Source organism: Caretta caretta, chromosome 25, assembly GCF_965140235.1.
Source record: "Caretta caretta isolate rCarCar2 chromosome 25, rCarCar1.hap1, whole genome shotgun sequence".
Lineage (NCBI taxonomy): Eukaryota > Metazoa > Chordata > Testudines > Cheloniidae > Caretta > Caretta caretta.
The window spans coordinates 19,134,321-19,151,473 of NC_134230.1; the positions used below are offsets into that span (position 1 = coordinate 19,134,321).

General features: G+C 56.0%; 1 protein-coding gene across 5 annotated transcripts in view; it reads right to left on the bottom strand.

Annotated features, from left to right (window-relative positions):
• PIK3R2 (phosphoinositide-3-kinase regulatory subunit 2) overlaps positions 1-13,502 on the bottom strand; it is a 40,488-nt gene extending 26,986 nt beyond the window's left edge. For 2 of the 5 annotated variants that reach the window (XM_075123232.1, XM_048830534.2), the window contains exon 1: positions 13,421-13,502. The gene's annotated coding sequence lies outside the window, so the exon portion shown is untranslated. Of the gene's footprint in view, positions 1-4,522; positions 4,682-10,383; positions 10,445-13,312; positions 13,332-13,420 lie in introns of those variants that run through there. The other 3 variants (XM_075123231.1, XM_075123229.1, XM_075123230.1) reach the window with 3 other exon arrangements.
• Between the last annotated feature and the right edge of the window lie 3,651 nt (positions 13,503-17,153).

The following is a 17,153-nucleotide window of genomic DNA, read 5'->3' on the forward strand; positions in this document are numbered from 1 at the left end:
TAGCCGGCACACGTTTAACTAATCTGGCTTTAAGCCGATCGTAAGATGTGTGTTAGAACAAAGCCTGCAGGACCCACATGCTCTCAGGATGCAGAGGGGATGCAGGAGCAGCCTGGAGCCACCCACCTGCAGCCTGTTGGCATCTGACAGCTGCAAACATTTGCACTGCAGACCAGATATGCTGTGGCAGGGCACATGGGCTGCAGCCAGCAGCGTCCCCACAGCTAAAGCACATTTGGCCCTTTAATCGCCATGCTCCACTAGGTAGCTTTGGCCCCCAGCTACTGTGCTGGGGAAGGGACTAGCCCCCACTTATGGCTGCTGAGGTTTCTGCTTTTTGAATTAGCTAACCTGGAGAGGGAGGACTCCTAGCAGGGCCCATCCCCCTCCCCCCCCCCTCCCCCTCCCGGTAGTGCAGGCTCGCTCTATTCCTAGGGGCCGTCTTGAGCAGTCTGTGTCCCAAGTGACAGGGCTCCCTGCCTTCCCACGGGACATTACTGCATGGCTTCTGTTTCTGCATTACTTCTGGTTTCTGTTCCCTTTGCTGTTGTTCTTAGTTAGCTCCTCCAGCTGCTCACCATCTGCACTGAGTCCAGCTCCTGCCAGGGTTCCAGATTTCACTGGCCCTCCAACCCTGGTGTCTGACAAGTTCTCTTTGCAGGCAGAAGACGCGCACAAGCTTGGAAGCCAGCCACGGAGGGAGTGCAGAATGGCTACGGTGCTGGCCCAGGGCGTTCCGGGCAGGAACCATCTCCACACCCCCTTTTCCCTTCACCCAGTGCCCAGCAGAACAGAGCCCTGACCCTGCCTGAACCTCCAGGTGCTACAGGAGCAGTGGAGACTGTGCGAGGTGCGCTCAGATGGCACATCCCCGTCTCTATGGAGTCACGCTGACAGCATTCGGAGCAGCACTTCTGAAGGTCACAGGAACCAGCCCGTTCGACAGCGAGCATCTGATTAGCCCCCAGCACGAACCCAGCTAGCAAAAGCCAGGGCTATTTTTAGGAGTAAACAAACGCTGCTGAGATGGAGGCACGAGGAGGCTCCGTCCCATAATTAGAAATGCATGGATGTTTTAAATTTGCCCTGTGAGGAAGCCATGTGTTTTTGCAGAGTTGCTACTGACCAAGAGAGATGGGTCTGTTTGGGGCTGGCCATTGGCCCCCAGCTGGGCTGGGTTAGTATGCAGGGACACCAAATGAATGATGTGGTAACATCAAAGTGTCTGTCAGTTACCAAGTTCCTGGTGAGAGCAGAAAGCTCATTCTGAACCCACAAGAGTCCCGCTCAGGGTCAGGATTTTGATCCCAGGAGCTCGTCAGACTGATGGGCCCAGTCAGACCTCACTGCGCCAGTCCCACGTCCAGCTCTTACCATTTCCCCTTCAGGGTTCTGTGCTCACTCATATGGGACTTGTCCAGACACCAGCTGCCTCCAGCTTCCCCAAGACAACTCAGCCTCTGCGCCCAACAGAGTATCCAAGTTACTGTCATGCGGCCGCAAGAGCACCCTGGATATCTGGTATCACTGGGGCAGGGGGGTGTTTACAGACACCTTTTTCCAAGCACCACACCCCATTTCCCCTTTGCTCTCAAAAGCAATGAGCTCCACTCCAGCCCCAGAACAGCATTAGCTCTCTGCCCAAATCCAAGCGCTTTCCTGACACAGGCTTTGGGAACCCTGGGAGAAAGAATGACAAACCACTCAGTTACTCACACCCAAAGGCTCCATGTTGGTACACAGACAAGACAGCTGTGTTACGTTCACCAGGACCCAGGACATCTCAAACCCTGAACAACATCCCTCTGGACTCCGATGCCAGCCCCACTGAAAGCTGCTGGTGCTTTTGTTCTAATCCTGCGGGAACTGGCTTGAAGCCTTGGAGCACCCCTTTGTATGCGTGCAGGTCTCAGGGTGCTTTACAGACTGGGAGTTAACACAGCAGCTCACAGACGAGGACAGCTATAGAGAGGTTAACCAGCTTCCACAGACCCAAGAACAAGTGGGCATGCAGCTCAGAGACCCCATTTCTACCTTCTATAAGGCCCCCCCCACTTTGTATCATCAGACCTGTGGCGGCCAACAGGTTATGAAACAGACAGGGTTCTGACGCACAAGGAGGAGACACGGTGGGTAGGAAACAGCAAGGTGATGGCCATGAAAGACTCTGCAAATAAGGTGAGGGGGAGAATGTCTGTAACCATGAGTTCACTTGTCTGGCAGCGATCTGCACCCTCTTCCCGCTAAGCAAAGTGAAGGCTCCTCTCAGCCAGGAGCTGGGTACCTGCGAGTTCTGTTAGATTCAAAACCTGAACCAGGCTGACAAAGTGCCACCCTCCCCAGCGATAACCCCACTGCATCACACCAAGTGCAGCTGGGGGAAGGAGACTGCCCCCGTCAAAACCGCCAACTCTCCCCCACATGGGAACCTGGGCGAATTCTTAATGTAGTTGGTGCAGAGCTGAGGGTCTGGGACCCTCGGGTCCTGACGTTCCCTTCCTTAACGTCTGGCCCGAGACTCTTTCCCGGTCTGCATGGCACAGTCTAGGATTTCATGCCCCCAAAGCTCTGCCCTAGTCTGATGCCCCCAAAGGGGCCGATGATGTTCCATGCAAACCCCAGCCACACCATCGCCCAGGGGCAGGTCCTAGAAGGAGCCGGTTCTTCCCTAGCTGTTGAGTTCTGTGACTACAGGCTCATGATTCACCAGTGGCCAAAAGTCACGCAAAAGACACTCTGCATCTACAGCTGGCCTCACCAACCAGCAGCAAGCAATCTGTCCCAGGACCCCAAACGAGGCTTCCACCACAGCCAGCCTCATCCTAACTGCAGCTAGGCCAGGTTCATGCCAGAACCGCAAATTCTTCCTCTGGGATCGTTAGTTCCACCCAAGGGATGCTTGCTGGCACCGCCCATTCCTCTTCCCATTGTGACCCCTCACATGACGACCTGGTAAACCCCAGAGACACAGAGCCATGGGGTGGCATCCACAGCCCCCCCCCCCCCCCCCAGACATGGGGCGACAGGGCAATTCACAACACACTGTTTCATTACAAAGGAGCTTCCTCTTCCAAACGAGGGGGCCTTCCGATTGGTTGAGGCTGGCCCTCTAAGCCAATCAAACCACAGACTGTCACAGGACCGACACCTCTCACTCCAGAGAGGCGCTCTGGGTTTGCCCTCCTGGGTTTAATTCCCAACAGTGGCTCCTTGGCATGGGCGAAGTGGTATGACAGCGTGCCCCTGCAGCGGCTGGCTCTCCTAAGGCCTCCTCAGCTCTGGCCTCACGGGCCACCCGTTATACCCCATCCCTATGGGCATCTCCTGAGCGCCAAATGGTGGGGATCCCTTGCTGCTGTCAGCCTGGATGCGGGTAGTGACGGAGCCACGCAGACTGGCCTTACTGCAAGGCTCCCCGGTTCGTTTGGATCTGGGCTTGTGACTTTAACCAAGGCGCCAAGTCCTGCCAGAACTTTGGCTCCAAACCTAGGACCTGGGAGACTGTGCATGCAGGTGGTGTGGGAGGGGACAACCCACTGCAGGGAGGCACTTCCTCTGGAATCTCTCTGCTGATTAGGTGCCAGATTCACACCCAGGCCACCGGCACACCACGAAGCAGGCCATTTCCAGGACTGCATTTTAAGCACAGCCGCCCTGTGACACACCAGTGTGTTTCCACCCCGGCAGAAAGGGAAGAGAAGCTCCCTGGGGCGCCGTGGCAGGCAGAGGGAGAGCCCTTGTGAGTCCCCTGGGTGCAGGGTACGGAGCTGCACAGCAGCATTTCAGTGGAGGATACAGTGAACCTTTCCCTCCACTGGTTTAAGTGCCTGCAGTCCCTATTCCCCTCTGGCCGGGGAGGCTGTCACACACCCAGAGCAGTTAAACAGCACACACAATATCCAAGTGCAGACTCCCTACCTGCTGCTTGAGGCCTCTGCAGAGTGAAGCCTGCAGTAATCCTGCAACTTTGGCTGTCCCTGTGAAACAGCGTGAACAGAAAGCTCCCCTGCACAGGCAGCTTTGTGAGGTGAGCAGCAGGTCGTAATCTGCACAGACTGACCACGAGCTCTTTGGGCAGCACCATCCTGTACTATGTGTCTGAACAGCACCTGGCCCAACGAGGCCCCTATGGGGCTACTGCGATAAAAGTGCACCTTTAAAACACCAGAGTGAAATCCTCCTCTGAGCCCCGGCACTGGGACAGTGAGGAAACCGCTGTCCAGCCCCACCTGACTCCCACTACAGCAGCATCTGAGTGCCTCACAATCTTCAAGGTATTTATCAGTGTCCTTATCCCCAGTGCTCAGAGCGGCTTAGTCAAACAGGGAGTCTGGGGCAGAGCAGGGGCTGGAACCCAGGTCTCCCATGTCCTAGGGCATCAGCCCTAACCACGGCACCCTCCTTCCTCTCTGATTGAGGGGGCTACAGCAAACTGTTTAAAATTGCCCCACTTTGCAAGAAATCCTAAGCTATAGGATGGGAGCCACTTTGGAGCGCCACTGAGAACTGCAGAAGCTCTGACCTGTTTTGGATCCCAGAATCTCGATGCCAGAAGAACATGATGAATGTGAGCAAGCCGGTAGTACGGTGGAAGGAAAGGCACATCTCAAACCACAGTGCTGCGGCCCAGGCAAGGGCACCGCGAGTTCACGCTGTCCTGGCATGGCAGCCGCCGAGCGGAACAGAGCTCTCGCTTCCAGAACTCAGCCAGCTCCAGCCAGGAAAATATTACTTCATACTCCACAACATAAAGAAGGAGAGGATTAAATTCAGCTTTCTGCCCCTCGCCCCTCTGAACTCTGCCTGATGTGGGGGGACAGCCAAGAGTCAGCAAAGCGGTGGCAAGTGCCCCAGCAGCAGGGGGTCTGAGCAGCGCCGTGCAGCTGCTGCATGCCAGGAAGGGTGCAAGCTGCCAAGGAATGTGCCAGTTTCTCCTCTGCCGTGGAGGGTAAGTCCCAGCAGAGAACCCAGGAGCAGCATGGAGAACAGGCGCACTGGGGTTAGGGGAACAAAGCACCTACCACATCCCCGGGAATCCCAGCACAAAGCTTTAGGCACAACAAAGCACCTCTATGCTTGAGTCAGGATGGGGGCGGGAGAAACAAGCCCCATTGGTTTTCGAAGGGGATGCAAGGAGGCAAACACCAACAGTGGTGCAAGGAGTCTCTCTGGACAGAGGATCCCACAGCTCCATGAGGGTAAGGCGTGGGGGTGCCGTTAACCAGATGACTTACCCTGACATCTTCCCTTCAGCCTGGGTGTCTGCTCTTCCACAGTGGTGCGCTATCTAAGTGCCCCCACACAACACCCCCCCACACACACACTCGGAGGGAGACCACGTTCTATGCTGCCTCCCCTCCACAGAGCCTCCGACAACAACGCATTCGCTCAAATGCACAAGAGTAAAGCTCAACTGAATTCAGACATGTGCTAAAGCAACCCCCTTACCAGCCTGCTCTCCTGGCTCAGCCAACCCAGCCGTTTGTGCAGCAGGGGCCAGGTAAAGCCTATTCAAAGCAAACAAGCCCACATCTCCGGTGTCTGCACCTGTCCTCTGCAGGGGAAACAGTTGTTCTACATCCCGCCACAAATCCAGGAAAGCAGCTTAACTGCGTGCGCGCAGCGGCAACCACAGATCAGGAAACCTTGGCGCCCAATGGAAAGCAGAGGACAGAATTTGTGCTAAGGGATGGGGCTTATGTGCCAAATCCCATAAACAGATATCTGGAGGGTACCAGCAGCTCCAACGCTTGGGAGTGAAGTCCCACAGCAGGGCAGTCAGCCAGGGATAGGGGCCATGCACATGCCTGTCCCAGGGGCATGCCCTCAGCATGGAGGTGGTTTAACATTGTGTAAAGACAGCAATTGTTTTCCCCGGCCCCCAAAAAACCCATAGTCCCTAGAATCCCCCACTGACTTGGAGGTGGAAGCCCGTTCTGAACACATGCACTGACTGCCTCCCTCACCACCAGGCTTCTCCTGGAGAGCACACAAGTAGCCACTCCGTGCCACAGCACAAAGGTCCCAAAGGTGAGGCCCTGCAAAAATTGCATGGGTTTTGGGTTTGTTTTTTTAATTCCTGGCAGTGTCCTGGGTGGACGTTTGAGTTTCATGTCAAGAGACATGCATGGCCAGTGAGCCCCCACCGCACTGCTGTGATTGTCCCATAGCAGGGAGGCTGACATGGGCATCCCCGCTTCTGCTGGGGTGGCTAGTGGGGTGATCCCAACCTGGAGGGGGCGGGCCAGGAAAGGGGCCTGACTCCTTCACAGTGAGCTGCAGCCCAGACTGCCCCTGCTGCTTCCCGTCCCGCCAGAGGGGTGGTGCAGACACCACAGTGATTAAGAGCCCAGCCACCACGGGCCCCAGGAGGCCAGGGGAGACACCGCAGCATCAGCTGTTGAAGAGCTGAGACCAGGATCCTCTGCTCGGAGAGGGTCTATCCCATCCTGCAACCACGACCACCAGGCCAGGGTCTCCTCACGCCCCAATCCCCTCACCTCCAGAATAGCCAGCCCCAAACCCCCAACAGCCAAAGGAGCGACTCTGCTCTCCTGGCCGCCACACAGAGTACGGGCTCCCGGACCCGGGTACCAAAGCTCAACTTCCCATCATGCCCCCTCTTCACCAAGCCAGCCTACATACCCCAATCAGGAGCAGGCAGGCAGTCTCCAAAGCCCCAGGGCCCAAAGTCCCCACCCAAACCCCACACAGTGTGGGAGACTACAACACTAGATAAAACAAACACATTTGGATTTTTTTAATTTAAATCAGTTATGTAAACATTTTTCTTTTTAAAAATAAATCTGTTTACTGTTAAATTTGAAACTATGAAAACCTACGTTGAAGCCTAAACTTCCTATAATCTCCTAAAATCTTTTAAACAAAAACCAAGACTGCGCCAATGAGCTCTCTCTCCAGCTCTAAGGAGTTAAAGGGTGCTGCTGCTCTTTTAATTACAGAATTGCAGGAAAACATCTAGCTGTTGAGGTCAGCTCAAGCTAGATATCGTAAATGTGTCTCAATCTTAGAATCACAGAACTGGAAGGGACCTCGAGAGTCCAGTCCCCTGCACTCGTGGTAGCACAAAGTATTCTCTAGACCACTCCTGACAGGTGTTTGTCCAACCTGCTCTTAAAAACCCCCAGCGATGGAGATTCCACCACCTCCCTGGGCAATTTATTCCTGTGCTTAACCACCCTGACAGTTAGGAAGTTTTTCCTAATGTCAAACCTTAACCTCCCTTGCTGCAATTCAACCCCATTGCTTCTTGTCCTATCCTCAGAGGTTAATAAGAAAATTTTTTCTCCCTCCTCCTTTACAATCTTTTATGTACTTGAAAACTGTTATTATGTCCCCTCTCAGTCTTTTTTCTAGACTAAACAAACCATTTTTTTTTTCAATCTTCCCTCATAGGTCATGTTTTCTAGACCTTTAATCATTTTTATTGCTCTTCTCTGGACTTTCTCCAGTTTGTCCACATCTTTCCTGAAATGTGGCCCCCAGAACTGGACACAATACTCCAGTTGAGCCCTTATCAGCATGGAGTAGAGTGGAAGAATTATTACTCATGTCTTGCTTACAACACTCCTGCTAATACATCCCAGAATGATGTTTGCTTTTCTTGCAACAGTGTTACACTGTTGACTCATAAGTAGCTTGTGATCCACTATGATCCCTAGATTCCTAGGCAGTCGTTTCCCATTTTGTATGTGTGCAACTGATTGTTCCTTCCTCAGTGGAGTACTTTGCATTTGTCCCTATTGAATTTCATCCTATTTATTTCAGACCATTTCTCCAGTTTGTCCAGATCATTTTGAATTTTAGTCCTATCCTCCAAAGCACTTGCAACTCTCCCAGCTTGGTATCATCCGCAAACTTTATAAGTGCACTCTCTCTGCCATCATCTAAATCAGCGATGAAGCTATTGAACAGAACCGGACCCAGAATTATGTCACGTGCCGCAGGACACATCTGTTTTATTTTCGGTCACTACAATAGCACGAGCGCTGGTATTTACATCTTCCCTTTGGGAGCACTTCCAGTTTGCTGTGTGGAAAAGCTTTTGCGCCTCACTTCCTTTGGGAGTCAGGTTAGCTAGCAAGTGCCCTGAGAGCTGCGTCTTCAGCTGGACTAGTTCCTTCAAAGCTGGGAAACCAACGGGGAGCTGAAGCAGCAGGAGAGCTTGTTCCCCCCTTTATTCCAATCTAGGACTGAAAACTAAGTGGGAGAGTATTCATTCTAAACACTTGATGGTCATGGGGCCACGTTTTCAAAGGTCTTTAGGCACCAAAATCCCACCAGGCACCTAAGCAGACTAACTCCCATCACTCTTGGGACAGGGACCATCTTTTCATTGTGTTTGTACAGCACCTAGAATCAGAGCCCTGATGGGGGCCTACAGGTGTTACTGCAACACAGACAAACAATGACTGTCTTAATGATAACATACCAAACAGTACAGCGCTCCCATCCCCAGGCACTGGTTCAGTACTGACTCACAAGAGCACCACTCACAGACACCATTTCTGGGTTTCCCTTGGCGGTCTCCCATCCAAGGTCTCCTATCCCTGCTTAGCTTGAGGCTGGATGAGATCACAGCATGAGGGTGAGGTTCCAGGGAGGCCTCACTGGAAAGAGCCCCTTTATAGGAGAGTTTGAGCAAGATGTGACATGACAGCAGGGAAAGCGAGAACTCTGGGATGGGCACAGCATGAGGGAGGGATTGACCTGAGTGAAAGTGAGAAGCATTTACCTGGGGAGTATCTGCACAGTCAGACGGAAGCTGCAATACACTGAATTACTGGCTCTCACCACAGAAAAGAAGTGGGAACTGAAAGGTGAAAGTTGTTTGAGGTTCTCCAGTTTCTTGGCAGGTGACAGTCATGACCCTCCCAGGCATGCTGGGGGGCCTCCTTGGTCCCGTGACATGAAATACCCAGGTTCAGGATTAGTGGCCTTTGCAGTGAGTACTCCTTGCCAAGCACCACAAGCGCCTCTTCCTCTGGATGCCTTTGTTGTGTGTGGGCTGCAGTCCTGGCCCGCTGGCTGCTTTCACATAATCTCTCACCAGAGACTACGAGTATCTTCGCTGCAAAGAGTGGTGTGTACTTCGCTCGGGTTAAACTAGCAGTGTAGACCCAGCAACTCAGCTTTTAACTCAGATTAGCTGCTCGAATGAACTCAAGCTGCTAACCCGAGTTAGGAACACACCTTTCATTTGCAATGACGATATACTCATAGACAGAGTTTCCTGAACCTGGCTGCCTCCTCCTGCCAAGAGCATGGACACAAAGGACCACGAGCGTCCTGTCCATGACTGTTACTCTGTGTGTATGCTAAGGGGAGGCTGCTTCCTGCTTGAACTTCTGCAGTGTTAATGCAGCATTCTGCAGTTGATTTGTTACTGAAGTCGTGGGCATGGAGGGGTATCTGAAATGTTTGGAAAGGAATTAAAAAAAAGTGCCCCTGCTAGAACTGTCCCATTGCTCAGTTATCCCTTAATTTGGATCCCTGAGTAGCCAGAGTAAATCACCCCCATTTTAGAAGCATCTTCTTTGCATGTTTGGTTTCCTGGAATACCTAATTTCAGAAGTAAAAGGCTAACTGTATTTTGGATATGTCACTCATCACTTACAATTCCAAAGCCAATAAGAAAATCTTTCAAAAGCTTGTAGCCACTCTTTCAGCTGAGGCATTTGTTGGGAATAATGTTATCTGTTCCCTGAAATATTTGGAATTATGCACAAGTTACTGAGCTGAGGGAGCTAGAGTCTAACTCAGAGTTCATTTTTCCTTTCTCAGCTTATCTCCCATTACTCAAATCACATCGGCTTCAGCCGCTCCAGATCCTCTCTCAGGAACTAAGGGAGCCTCCAATATGATAAATATTTTCCACTGGAAACATGCATCAATTCCTCAACGGAGGCACTGATGCAGCCAGGTCCATTCTTCATTGGATTCCTTTTGATTTGTGGCTTCTCTCACAACCCAGAGTTTTTGGTCCAACAAGAGTTGGCTGAGGGAGGCAGGATTTTTTCCCATTCTAAGAGCAAAGTTGATGAATGTTGTTCCGAGTTCAAAATAAGGGGTTTGGAGTAATTACCCTTAGAAGTACCCAAGATGCAAGTATCTTAAGAAATGAGAGATGGGGACACAGTAACAGCTACTTTGAATTCCGCAGCAGGATCTGAGAGCAAGTCCAACAGGTCAGAGTACAAATAGATAATCGCGAAAGAAACCAAACTATCACCTGACCTTTCCCACATCCTGGAGATATTAGTGACTGCAGCATGGGCTAACACACTACTTTACCCTCCCATGTTAAACTTGGAGGGGGGGAGGGAGGGGGAAGAGTAGAAAAATTATTTAGGCTGTATTTACTCAGCTGTCTTCATTCTCTGCTCTTGCAGCGAGAGTCACAGAGTGAAATCCCTGGTGGTTCTGAGAACTGCCCTAAAAATAAAAGAAATAATGCTGTATATATTAACGGGGGAGCAAAGGAGGCCACTGTTCCATTCCTGTCACTAGAAAGGCTGCTTAGCATCCAAAGGAGACAGCGTCAGCATTAAAGGTAAGCAAGCAGCCATATCATTTCAGGGTCCTCACACCTTCTCACTTTGTGGGAGCTCACTTTGGGGCAGTGATAGAAGGGTCTCAGCTAGCCAAATCCCACGCAACTCCACAAGATTTTATTCCCCACCCCAGTGTTAAACATCAGCCTTGGAAGTCAGTGGACACAGAAGAAAGTTCCTCCCAAAGAGAATGAGAGTGTCCCTGCAATCTGATAAATAAAACTGCAAAATATACTATAAACAGGTCAGATTTGCTGCAGGTCTGCCCCTGTCTTTTAGAAGGCAGATATCTATGATGCATAGATTGGGACTTTGTAATGTTACATGGGGAAGAGGACTGCTTGGGTTTAGAGTAAGAGAAATTGCTACATTTCTCATCCCTTTGGATCAATCTTCCAGCTGCAATGAGTTTAAGAAGTGTTCATCAGTAGCCGTCCATATCAAAGCAATAATTCCTTCCACCAACTTCCTGGGTTCAGCTTTCATTTTACAAAATCATTTCAAGTCGGTCCCAGTACTTCTGGGTAGCACATGCAAAATGGCCCAGCTGCTAACACAAACAGATGGGGAGAGAGGTGCCCCTCTCCCAACCCGGCCATTATTCCCATTTTTTAAAAATGTTAAACTTTCCAAACAGACATGACTGAGAAACCAAGCCAGGCAGTCGTTAATACACAGGAGGCCAGAATACAGCTGACAAGCCAAAGAAAGAGGCTTTCTGCCTAGAGACCCCCCAGAACGAGTGAATTCCTATCATCAGGCTCCAGGTATCTGCCATATGCAAAAAGGATGCCCACAATCCCCATTTACAGGCAGCTGCACTATCATGCCTGACACAAAGGGTTAAAGCCAGCCTCTAAAATGACAACAAAAGTCAGAGAGAGCTGCAAGCAGCAATCTCCATGTAGACTGCATGCAGAGGCCATTTAGCTCAACTAGGATCCCATCCTCCTCCCCCCCAAACTAGGCCTCTACAGGCAAATGTCACTGCCTGCTCCACCAACTTTCTCTCTAGAGCCACAATGGACCATGCCAAGTCTCCACCACACTCATTTGCTTGTCTGTTGGATCCCCATGCTCTGTTCAGTGCATTGGACACTAAGCCCCAGCAGGGTTTCTCTCTTTCCAAATCTGCGCAGGGCCCAACCCAGTGGGGTCCAGATCCCAGTCGGGGCCTTTGGCACCACTCACATCACCAACACGCACACCTCTCCTGGGCAGCGCTCCAAGTTCATTTCACAGCCATTTCAAATCCACTTTATGCTAAGGGCCTGCCTGTCCCCAGCCAGAGCCTGGAACAAGGCTTCAGAAACACCCTCCACATGCACTGCCTCTCAGGGCCAGGTTCCTGACTGCCAGGCTCAGTCAAGACCCACTCCATGGTTTCTGAGGAAGTAAAAAGCCAGGCAGATGGAGTCAACATGAGTTTGGGGTTTTACATTCAAAATCCCCCTGTAACCAGTCCAGCCTACCCTGTACCCGCAGCCAACTGACAGCAACGGGGAAGGTCCTGCAGCCCCCTCCTCAGGCAAACTGAGAATGGCCCCCGGAGGGAAGAGCATCATCACCCAAGACACATCTTCCTCTGAGCACTGGGGGCTCTTGCACTCCTCTGGGATGGCTGCAACGCATACAGCACCCCCTTGCATCGGGAGCCCCCGCAGACAGCAGTCACTTTATACCCTCCCCCCACTCCAGGAGATGGGATGGCATAATGCACGCACTATCTCCCTGAAGTGTAGTGGTGCAACGCGCCCAGCCGTGATACAATGGACACAGCCTCTCCCCCCACTGTCCCACCCTGAGATGGGAGGTTGCAATGCACAGCTGTCACCTCGAGCTCACTTTCCCCCCACCTCCCCAGGGCGGGGGGTGCAGTGCGCATAGCCCCCCCCAGCTCACCTCCCCAGGGCGGGGGGTGCAGTGCGCACAAACACCCCCCCAGCTCACCTTCCCCCACCTCCCCAGGGCGGGGGGTGCAGTGCGCATAGCCCCCCCCGCTCACCTCCCCAGGGCGGGGGGTGCAGTGCGCATAGCCCCCCCCCCCGCTCACCTCCCCAGGGCGGGGGGTGCAGTGCGCATAGCCCCCCCCCCCGCTCACCTCCCCAGGGCGGGGGGTGCAGTGCGCATAGCCCCCCCCCCCCGCTCACCTCCCCAGGGCGGGGGGTGCAGTGCGCATAGCCCCCCCCCCCGCTCACCTCCCCAGGGCGGGGGGTGCAGTGCGCATAGCCCCCCCCCCCCGCTCACCTCCCCAGGGCGGGGGGTGCAGTGCGCATAGCCCCCCCCCCCCGCTCACCTCCCCAGGGCGGGGGGTGCAGTGCGCATAGCCCCCCCCCGCTCACCTCCCCAGGGCGGGGGGTGCAGTGCGCATAGCCCCCCCCCCGCTCACCTCCCCAGGGCGGGGGGTGCAGTGCGCACAGCCACCCCCCCAGCTCACCTTCCCCCACCTCCCCAGGGCGGGGGGTGTAGTGCGCATAGCCCCCCCCCGCTCACCTCCCCAGGGCGGGGGGGTGCAGTGCGCATAGAGCCCCCCCCGCTCACCTTCCCCCACCTCCCCAGGGCGGGGGGGTGCAGTGCACACAGCCCCCCCCGCTCACCTCCCCAGGGCGGGGGGTGCAGTGCGCATAGCCCCCCCCCGCTCACCTCCCCAGGGCGGGGGGTGCAGTGCGCATAGCCCCCCCCCCGCTCACCTCCCCAGGGCGGGGGGTGCAGTGCGCATAGCCCCCCCCCCCGCTCACCTCCCCAGGGCGGGGGGTACAACGCACACAACCCCCCCCCGCGGCTAGGGGACGTGCCGCCTGCCCAGCCACGCTGCGACCGTCGCACAAACCGGGCCCGAGACCCACCGCTCCGCCGGCGCCAGCCCCGTCCGCCCCGCCGCAGCCCCACGTCCCTCCAGCCTCAGCCCGGCAGCGGCGAGCTCGGCGAGCTCGCCTCGCCTCGCCCCGCCCCGCCCGGCGGAAACAGCCGAGGTACCGCGGAACCACCCGAGCCCGCTCCCGAAAACCCGCGAGCGAAGGCGGAGACACCCGAAGCGAAAACCCCGCCCCCTGCCCGGAGCCAACGGCGAGTCCCGAGCAGGGGCGGAAACACCCGAGTCCGCCCGCCCCCGCCCCCGCCCCCGCCGTTACGTCACATCCATTTTTTTAAAGTATCAGCGGCGGGAGCCGGGTTCGCCCGAACCCCGAAAAGAGCCCGGCGGCGCCGGGGACGGACACGCCGATCTGGGCACAAGCTTCCGCGGGTGAAACCCAGACCGGCGTGTCCGTCTGCGAGCGGCCGCCGCGCTCCCGCTCTTGGCAGGAGGGTGATTCGAGAGAACGGGCGGGGTGGGGGTGGGGGTGGGTCCGGGTCCCCCCCCGGGGCAGGGTCCCCCAGCGCAGCGCCCCAGGGCAACGAGTCCCTCAGCAGCGCCAAGGACAGCGCCCCCCGCCCCCCTGTGACCGCCCCCAGCGCCCGCCGCCCCGCCCTCCCCTGTGACCCCCCAGCACCCGCCGCCCCGCCCCTCAGAGCCCCCCCGGGCTCCCCTGTGACCCCGCCGCCCCGCCCCTCAGAGCCCCCCCCGGGCTCCCCTGTGACCCCCCCAGCACCCGCCGCCCCGCCCCGCCCCTCAGAGCCCCCCCGGGCTCCCCTGTGACCCCGCCGCCCCGCCCCGCCGCCCCGCCCCTCAGAGCCCCCCCCGGGCTCCCCTGTGACCCCCCCAGCACCCGCCGCCCCGCCCCGCCCCTCAGAGCCCCCCCGGGCTCCCCTGTGACCCCGCCGCCCCGCCCCGCCCCGCCCCTCAGGGCCCCCCGCCCCCCTGTGACCGCCCCCAGCGCCCGTCGCCCCGCCCTCCCCTGTGACCCCCCCAGCACCCGCCGCCCCGCCCCTCAGAGCCCCCCCGGGCTCCCCTGTGACCCCCCAGCACCCGCCGCCCCGCCCCGCCCCTCAGAGCCCCCCGCCCCCCTGTGACCGCCCCCAGCGCCCGCCGCCCCGCCCTCCCCTGTGACCCCCCCCCAGCGCCCCCCGCCCCGCACCTCAGAGCCCCCCCCGCGCTCCCCTGTGACCCCCCCCAGCACCCGTCGCCCCGACCTGCGTCTCAGAGCCCCCCGCTCTCCTATGAGTCCCCCAGCGCCTGCCGCCCCGCACCTCAGAGCCCCCCCGCCCTCCTGTGACCCTCCCCAGCACCCGTCGCCCCGCCCTGGGCTCCCCTGTGACCCCCCCAGCACCCGCCGCCCCGCACCTCAGAGCCCCCCCCACGGGCTCCCCTGTGACCCTCCCCACCACCCCGTGCCTCAGAGCCCCCCCCGGACTTCCCTGTGACCCCCCCCAAGCCCGTCGCCCCGCCCTGCGTCTCAGAGTCCCCCCGCTCTCCTATGAGGCCCCCAGTGCCTGCCGTCCCACGCCTCAGAGCCCCCCCCAGCTGCACCCCTCAGTGACCCCCCCCAGTGCCCGCCACCCTGCGCCTCAGGGCCCCCCCACGGCCAATCCCCTCAGTGACCCCCCATAGCCCATCACACCCCTCAGAACCCTCCCTGCTGGCTGCTCCCCTGTGACCCCCCCACCACCCCCCAGGCCGCTCCCCTCAGTGACCCCCTCAGCATCCGCACCTCCCCTCAGTGACCTCCCACCCCGCTCCTCAGAGCCCCCCGGCCACTCTCCTGTGACCCCCCCAGCACCCATCATGCATCACAGCCCCCCAGCTACTCCCCTCAGTGACCCCACCACCACTCCCCAGCACCTGTCATAGAATCATAGAATATCAGGGTTGGAAGGGACCCCAGAAGGTCATCTAGTCCAACCCCCTGCTCAAAGCAGGACCAATTCCCAGTTAAATCATCCCAGCCAGGGCTTTGTCAAGCCTGACCTTAAAAACCTCTAAGGAAGGAGATTCTACCCTGTCACGCCTCTCAGAGCCCCTTTACCTCCCCAGCGTCCTCCACGCCCCTCAGTGCCCCCCCCAGCTGCACCCCTCATCTCCCTCTGAGACACCCCCTCCCCGTGCCCACCCTGCCTCTCTGTGACGTTGTTGTCATTGAGGGGCGCCATGGCTGCTCTCCAGCCTGCATCACACCCAGGCATCCAGAGAGCCAACAGGCCTGGGGCAGCTCGATGCTGACAGCTCCTCCTGTCCCCCGCAGGGAGTATGGACACACCAGCACCAAACCCGCACGTGTGGGACCCAAATTGTCATGGTGAGTTTTTTACAATCGTGTGTGTTTGGTCTATCAGGTGCTGCCCTGCCCCTATCCCAAACTTACTGAGTAAGGGGGTTTGGTCCCTGCTGCAGGTGCTCTCTCCCCATCTCCTGCCCAGCTACTAATTCAGCCCCACCCATCCCCACTCCAGTTCAGCCCCCACCTCCACTCCTCCTGGGGCTCACTCCCCTCCCCCACAGGGCTGCAGTGGCGCCCCCCCATTCCTTCCTAGGTGTGTGGGGGAGAAATAGAGGACCCATCTGTGCCCCTTGTTTGCAGGAGGGGAAGGGAAAAGGCTCCTGAGCTGCTGGGCTTTTGGCCCCCCTCCTGCGAGAATGGCTTGGAGTTGATGAGGAGAGAGCGCTGCCTGTAGCAGCTTTAAGAGGTTTTTCTGTCCTAGAAAGCAGGCAAGTTGGACAAGACAGCCAACGAGGGGTCTTAAGCACCCTGGGAGCCTGGAACATCTCAGTGTATCGGAGGCCTGCTCCAGCCCCAAGCAAATCCCTTCACTGGTTAAAAAAAAAAAAAAACCACCAGCCCTGGCAGCACTGTACAGACACACACAGCTAGACACATTCAAACTTCCCACAGTACATGGGACCACTCACACTGCACTGGGGACTGACGGAATACAGCTTTTACTGGCTCAATTTTGGGCCTCAAGCATGCTCCACAAGGCTCACCCAAACAAGTCACTTTAAAGGGCAGAGTTAAAGATCCCGTCTTCTTTCAGATCAGCAAACTAAAAGGCAGGGAAAGCCTTCTCAATATTCCCAGGTGGACAGAAGGCTCTTCCCTTTACCTGAATTTTTTGCATCTGTCTTCACGGCTGAGGATGTGAAGGAGATTCCCACACCTGAGCCATTCTTTTTAGGTGACAAATCTGATAAACTGTCCCAGATTGAGGTGTCATTAGAGGACATTTTGGAACGAATTGATAAATTAAACAGTAATAAGTCACCAGGACCAGATGGAACCCAAGCGTTCTGAAGGAACTCAAATGTGAAATTGCAGAACTACTAACTGTAGTCTGTAACCTATCATTTAAATCAGCTTCTGTACGAGATGACTGGAGGATAGCTAATGTGACGCCAATTTTTTAAAAGGGCTCCAGAGGTGATCCCAGCAATTACAGGCCAGTAAATCTGACTTCAGTACCGGGCAAACTGGTTGAAACTATAGTAAAGAACAAAATTGTCAGACACATAGATGGCCATAATTTGTTGGGGAAGAGTCAACATGGTTTTTGTAAAGGGAAATCATGCCTCATCAATCTACTATAATTCTTTGAGGGGATCAACAAGCTTGTGTACAAGGGGGACCCAGTGGATATAGTGTACTTAGATTTTCAGAAAGCCTTTGACAAGGTCCCTCACCAAAGGCTTTTAAACAAAGTAAGCTG